This window comes from Arachis ipaensis, chromosome B06 (genome assembly GCF_000816755.2).
Source record: "Arachis ipaensis cultivar K30076 chromosome B06, Araip1.1, whole genome shotgun sequence".
Taxonomy (NCBI): domain Eukaryota; kingdom Viridiplantae; phylum Streptophyta; class Magnoliopsida; order Fabales; family Fabaceae; genus Arachis; species Arachis ipaensis.
The window spans coordinates 41,788,525-41,795,476 of NC_029790.2; positions in this window are offsets into that span (position 1 = coordinate 41,788,525).

Genomic DNA, 6,952 nt, shown 5'->3' on the forward strand with positions numbered 1-6,952 from the left:
TTTCTATCTTTATCTTGTTTTATCAATATTTTAATTATCAAAACCTCATAACCATTTGAATCTGCCTGACTGAGATTTACAAGATGACCATAGCTTGCTTCAAGCCGACAATCTCTGTGGGATCGACCTTTACTCACGTAAGGTTTATTACTTGGACGACCTAGTGCACTTGCTGGTTAGTTGTGCGGAGTTGTGAAAAAGGAATTGAGATTATGAACGTGCGTACCAAATTTTTGGCACCGTTGAGATCACAATTTCGTGCACCATGTACTCCTGTGTACCTTATTTTTTTTAATAATATAAAAAATTGATAATAAAAATGTATTATGTATAATGTATATATATTTTTAATTGGTTAAAAAATTTATTTATTTGGTATTTTCAGGTATATATTGAAAGATGCAAGAAGTCCAAAGAGAAGAAAGATTGAAGAGAAAATTGATATTAAAAGACAAAGAAAATACAAAGCGGAGCACAATTCAAGGTAGATTTCATACAAAAAATAACTAACATGTCATGAGTATTTTGGCCAAATGAAAGTCCATAAAATACAATATTTTCTATATATTATTTAGCTATTGACAAGTAATAAATTATTAATTTATATTGTCTTCGTAATATGTTACTAAATTTGTTTATGAAAAAATTATAGGAAATTCGAGTGATGGTTCCAATGGTGTGCATTTTCAATCGGTGTTGTCGAACATTACAAATAGCATCAATACAAGTTGATTTTTGGATGATTTTTTTTGGAACTTACTTATGTGAATGCACATGCACTTTATGTATTTTGATTTTCCTACTATTTATTCAATTATAAACTTTAACAGAAAATATGTTCAAAACTAATATCTCGAGTTATCTTATTAGATAATAACCCAACACCATATCGATCAAGGTCTCCAACTACTAATCTACACTCTGTAGGTGAAAAAGAACGATGTTCCAATATTAGTGATATTAGTAATTCGGGTATCACACACAAAGCATATGATAGCCCATGTCATCAGACAAGTCAACAACAGCTTCAACAAACATCAAACAATATCGACCAGTTGCAAAGCCATTGTATGTTAATATGCTTTTATTACTTAAAGACCAAACATTTAACTTTTCAATTGGTCTATTAAAAACAATCTTCGGTATATGCTAAATAATTATTATAGATTCATTGGAGTACACAAATCGAATTAGATTGCAAAGGGATGCAAGACTGAATAGGAAGACTATGCTACTTCAAAAGAGACATGGTAAGATAAGTATGATAGATTGTAATTATCATAAAGCTAAAATTTTACTTCTTTTATCTTTAATACTACTTTCATAATATATATTCATAACTCAGCTGATTCAAACATTTAACATATATTCAATTTTCTTTTTTTATAATATAAAGTACTTGATTTATTATCTCTAATGATTACAGGAACAAGTACATCTAATTCAAATTTAGATACTAAAGAATTAGAAGAAGTGTGCATAGCTGAAAAAGGAAGACACCTTAGACAAAGAAAAATATTCTTGAAGGAATTGGCTATAAATCTTTCAAATATTTTTTAGGATATTACTGAAAACACGATTATATTAGATGATTCTGTGCAAATTGAATACCCAGTCATATTCGATGTTGTTGAGAATACAGGTAATCTAAGAAGTAGCAATATCAGCACTTTATTATTTACTATTGTTATGCTTTTTATAAACAAAAATTATTGTTTAGTGTTTAAGTTTTTAAAATTCAAACTAAGATATAGTTATATATTATAATTTTTGTATTTGAACATTGATTTATTGTAATTCTTATTGTTTGATTAGCATGCATGTAAAACTTAAACCTTGAGGTTGGCACAATGAAATTGTATTATATGATCTCATCTTTTTAATCCATAAATTGCAGTCTTCGATAATTTTTTATAAATATTATTTTTATACTTAACATGGTGAAAGAAAGGTATATTTTTATATAAAGTATTTGTTGCAGATATAACTGAAACATAATTTATTATCTTGGTGATTATTAGATGTGATAGATATTAGTGACCCAGAATTTTTTTGTCGGTATTGTGACGCCATGATGTGGTATGAGGAGAGATCAGAGAAGTCCAAAACAGGATCCAATATTGAGTTCTCAATATGTTGTATGCGAGGGAAGGTACAACTGCCGTTTTTGCAACGTCCATCTCAGCTCTTGCAAGGTTTAATATCTGGAGCAGACCAGAGAAGAAAACACTTTAAGGATAATATAAGAACTTATAATAGCATGTTTTGCTTCATGTCCCTCGGAGGTAAAATAGAGACCTCCATCAATGATGGGACAGGTCCTCCCCAATTCATTGTGAGTGGACAAAACTACCATAGAATTGGAAGCTTGGTGCCAATTGAGGGACAAAGACCAAAATTCACGCAGTTATGTATTTATGATACAGAAAATGAGGTCTCAAAAAGGATAGAGATTTTCAGGTTTGTATCATGCATTCCAAACTGATTAAAAATACATTTAGGTAGTTCGTACTTTGATTTTGGTTAATTATGAATACTAATATTTTTCAATTGATGTTTTATACAGTTCAAGAACAACCAACAACAACATTGACCAGTCCTTAGTTCTAGATCTCAAGAACATGATCGATCAACATAATGTTCTTGCTCACACATTTAGGATAGTGAGAAACTACCTGAATCAAGGAGATATCGCAAATATAAGGCTAAGGTTGTATCGGAAAAGATCAAAAGACGCGAGAGTCTACAATTTACCATCTTCTAATGAGGTCGCAGCTCTAATAGTAGGAGATTTTGATTCTGGAGATGCAGGGCGTGATATTATAGTTCAATTAAAGTCCGGACATCTGCAAAGGATTCATGAGACACTGATAAACCCATATTTTATGATAAATTTTGTGCTTAATCTGAGTGATTTATTTAATCCTTCACCCACTTATTCATATTAATTGCATGGTTTTACTTTCCCTTCCTTATTATGTGATGTATGTGAAAAACATGTTTCCTATGCTTTAAAATTAATTATTTTAATCACCTTTATTTCCATTCGATGCTGTGATTAGTGTATTGAGTAGTTTCAGATCTTCTAAGGCAGGAATGACTTAAAGGATGGAAAGGAAGCATACAAAAATGAAAGGAAAGCACAAAACAGAGTTTTTGAAGAAATTGGCAGCCACGCGATCGCATGGGCGACGCGGCCGCATGCCAGCGCAAAAAGGCATTGACGCGGTCGCATGACTGACGCGACCGCGCACCTCGAGCAAAACACATATGACGCGGTCGCATGACTGACGCGACCGCGTGGCAATGATAACTCCGAATGACATGACCGCGTGACCCACGCGGACGCGTGACAGAGGCCACGCACCAAAAATTGCAGAAAATGCTCCCAGTGAATTCTGAAGCCCGTTTTGGCCCAAATCCAAGTCAAGAAGGCATAGACCAGAGGTTATGAAGTGGGAGAATGCATCCATTCAAGGAGAGTCTCCACTTTAGTCAGTTTTCATGATTTAGATTTAGTTTTGAGGGGGAGATTCTCTCTCTCTCCTCTCTTTAGGATTAGGATTTAGAATTAGGATTTTATTCGCTTTCAGGATTATCTCTTTATCAGGTTCAATATTCCTTTTTATTTACTTTTGCAATTTAATTTATGAATTCTTCCATGTTACAGATCACTCTTTTGAATTAATGTTATTTGAGGTATTTCAGTTTAATCTTGCTTTATTTTATTTACATTATTGTTATTCCCATCTGAAGATATTTTTATTCCAGTAGATTTACTTTTCTCCTTTTAGTCTTGGTTAAGAAATCAGTAACTCGGGAGTTATCAAACTCAAGCATGATTGATAATTGTTATCTTTGTTAATTAAATTGAACTTCAATAATCCCAATCTTTTCTTAGGAAATAAATAGGATTCGAAGATCAAACCAATTAATCCCTTGACCTTCCTTTGTCTTAGTAAAGGTTAACAAAGTGGAATTAAGATTCAGTTTTCATCATCATTGATAAGGATAACTAGGATAGGACCTCTAATTTCTCATACCTTGCCAAAAGTTTATTTACAGTTATTTATTTATTTTACTTGATATTTAAATTGCTTGTTCTTCATTTACTTTAATTGCTAATTAAACCATTCACTCCTCACTCTCAAAACCCCAATTTACAATCTCCATAACCATTAATAAGAACATACTTTCCTGCAGTTTCTTGAGAAGACGACCCGAGGTTTGAATACTTCGGTTATCAATTTATTTAGGGGTTTGTTACTTGTGACAACCAAAACGTTTGTATGAAAGGACTTTTGAAGGTTTAGAAACTATACTTGCAACGAGGATTTATCCGCAAATTTCTAGACCACGCAAAAGTTCTCTCATCAAAATGGCGCCGTTGCCAGGGAACTGCAATCGTGTGCCTTATTATTGGTTATTGTAAATATTTTTCTTCTACTTGTTTATTTGTCTTTATTTTTCCCCTCTTTATTTCTTTTTAGCTACTATGTATTCTCACCCCTTCCGCTTTGAGTTTGGTTCTAATGTTATTGAAAGGAATGGAAGTTATAACAGGAACATGCATCAAGGTCAGAGCAACCAAAGATGGATGGAGCCAAGAGGATCTGATCAACCCTTTAGGCAACAACACCCTCCAAGATATCATGGACAAAGACCATTCTACAATGCATACCAAGCAAATAGACGTGGTGGACAACCTTGTAATTACCAACAAGCCCCACCCTGTGCTTATAGACCATCCTCTCAATGTAACTTCGAACCACCACACTCACAAGCTCCTTTTCACCATTCACCACCATATGATCCTCACTTACCCCAGTTCCAATCCAATCACTCCCAAACATCACCACTTCCCCTTGTACCATATCCAAATCTATCACCCCGAGAATCAGAGGGTCGCCTCAAGGAAACAGTAAATCAACTTCAAACAACCCTTCATCAACTGGAGCAAGCAGTAAGTCAATTATCTTCTAGACGTTCGAACATTCAAGGACATCCCACAGCCCCATGTGGACAATCTAACGAAGAGCGTAGTATGAATGAGATACTAGAAACTCCAGTGGACAAGACAGAGCATGGCTTCGTACTGGAACAAGTAGAGGAAGCTGTTATTATTGAAGAAGAAGAGTTGGTTGAAGACTTAGGAGACGCTGAACCTCATGGGAATCCAAAGTTGTGGAGCATTCTGTCAAGGATGTTACAATTGATGCTAAGGAAGATTGTGCGCAATCCCCAGAGCAAGTCCTTCATGAAGAACTAGACAGAATAATTCAAGAAGCAAGTTTTCTTGATGATGATAATCTCAAGTCAAGTTCTTCTAGTAATGAACTTGCATCCGCAAGTGAATTCTCTGAGATCGAAGGATCTTCCCCAAGTGACTACGAAGATGATACGGAGGTAGATTTCTCTCAACCTCCAGTCTATGACTTAAGTGATGAGGAAGACATAGATGGCTTTGATCAGGACATGGATACATTTGAAGAATCCTGCAAAGAAGTGGAGAAATTCACAGAAGAGCACAAGGGAGTAGAACTCACAGAACCACTGGAACCACCTATCCCAAGGCCATTACCACCCAATACAAGTTTTAAGTGGGTACAATCCTTAACCTTTAACTGTATTTTTCCATTTGAATATGGTTTGCTTGAAACAGATGGCCAGGTTAAAGCTCACTGCGGCTTTAAGAGTAAAAGGGAAATGGCTCGTACTCAGAGCTGGTGCACGAGGTTCAATAAGGTTCCACGCTTCAACTCGAAGTGCACGGATTGGCACCATTATCAATCGAATAGATCTCGGAAAAGGTTTGGTTATCCTGGTGAGAATCTAATTTCTAAATCGCCTAGATGGAAAAGTATAGATCAAGACGAAGGTGGATTTAAAAGCAAAGTTTGGGATCCTGGAATCTATGCTAACATTTGTCACCCCGGGAGCCTGACAATCTGTTTGAAGCTGCTTAGAAGCTTCACATGCCTAGTTTGGGACCCCGGAGGCTATTGGCATTCCAAGCAATGGTGGAGATTTCTGGATGAATTTAAGCACAAGCCGCCATAACAGGAAGCTCATCCAATGTCCAACTTAAGGATTTTAACTAAAAGTGCTAGGTGGGAGACAACCCACCATGGTATGATCGTCCCTTTTTCAACTTTTATTTAGTTTTAATTGCTTTGAAGTTTTATTTTATTTTATTATATTGAACCTAGAGTTTTGCATCGCATTCATATTTGCATTCTGCATACTGCATTAAAAAAAAGGGTGTGCGACGCGACCGCATCACTCATGCAATCGCGTCAAATTGCGAAAAACACTACCCACGCGACCGCGTCGTTCACGCGGCCGCGTGACCTGGGCGTAAAGATCCAACGTCCAGAAAGTTAGGCTGGAATCGTGCGGCCATTGTGCGTTTTACACAAATGACCCACGCGATCGCGTCATTCACGCGATCGCGTCACTTGCACAACACACATCCCACGCGACAGTGTGAGCGACGCGATCGCGTCGCATGGATTGCACAACACCCCAAAAGGAGACAGAGAGTTACACTGAAACGACGCTAGAATTGTGCGTTTCGCACAAATGCCAGCGACGCGATCGCATGCCCCAGGCGATCGCGTCATTCACTCTTTTTGCCCTCCACGCGATCGCGTCAACCACCATTTCAGCCCAACCACGCGACCGCGTGCCCCACGCGATCGCGTGGATTCAAATTTATAACCCCCCAGTCACGCGAACCCTATCAGTCGCCCCCCAAACCCCTCTCTTCCCTCTCTTCTTCTCCAATCACACCACCACCACCCAACCACCACCACCGAACCACCATCACGCCGCCGACCACCCAGACGCCGCCGCCACCCACCCCCCTTCCTCCTTCCTCCTTCTTTCTTCTTCTTCCTTCTTCTTTCCCCCCTAACGCCACTGCCCTCCTCCGCGACCACCACCCACCACC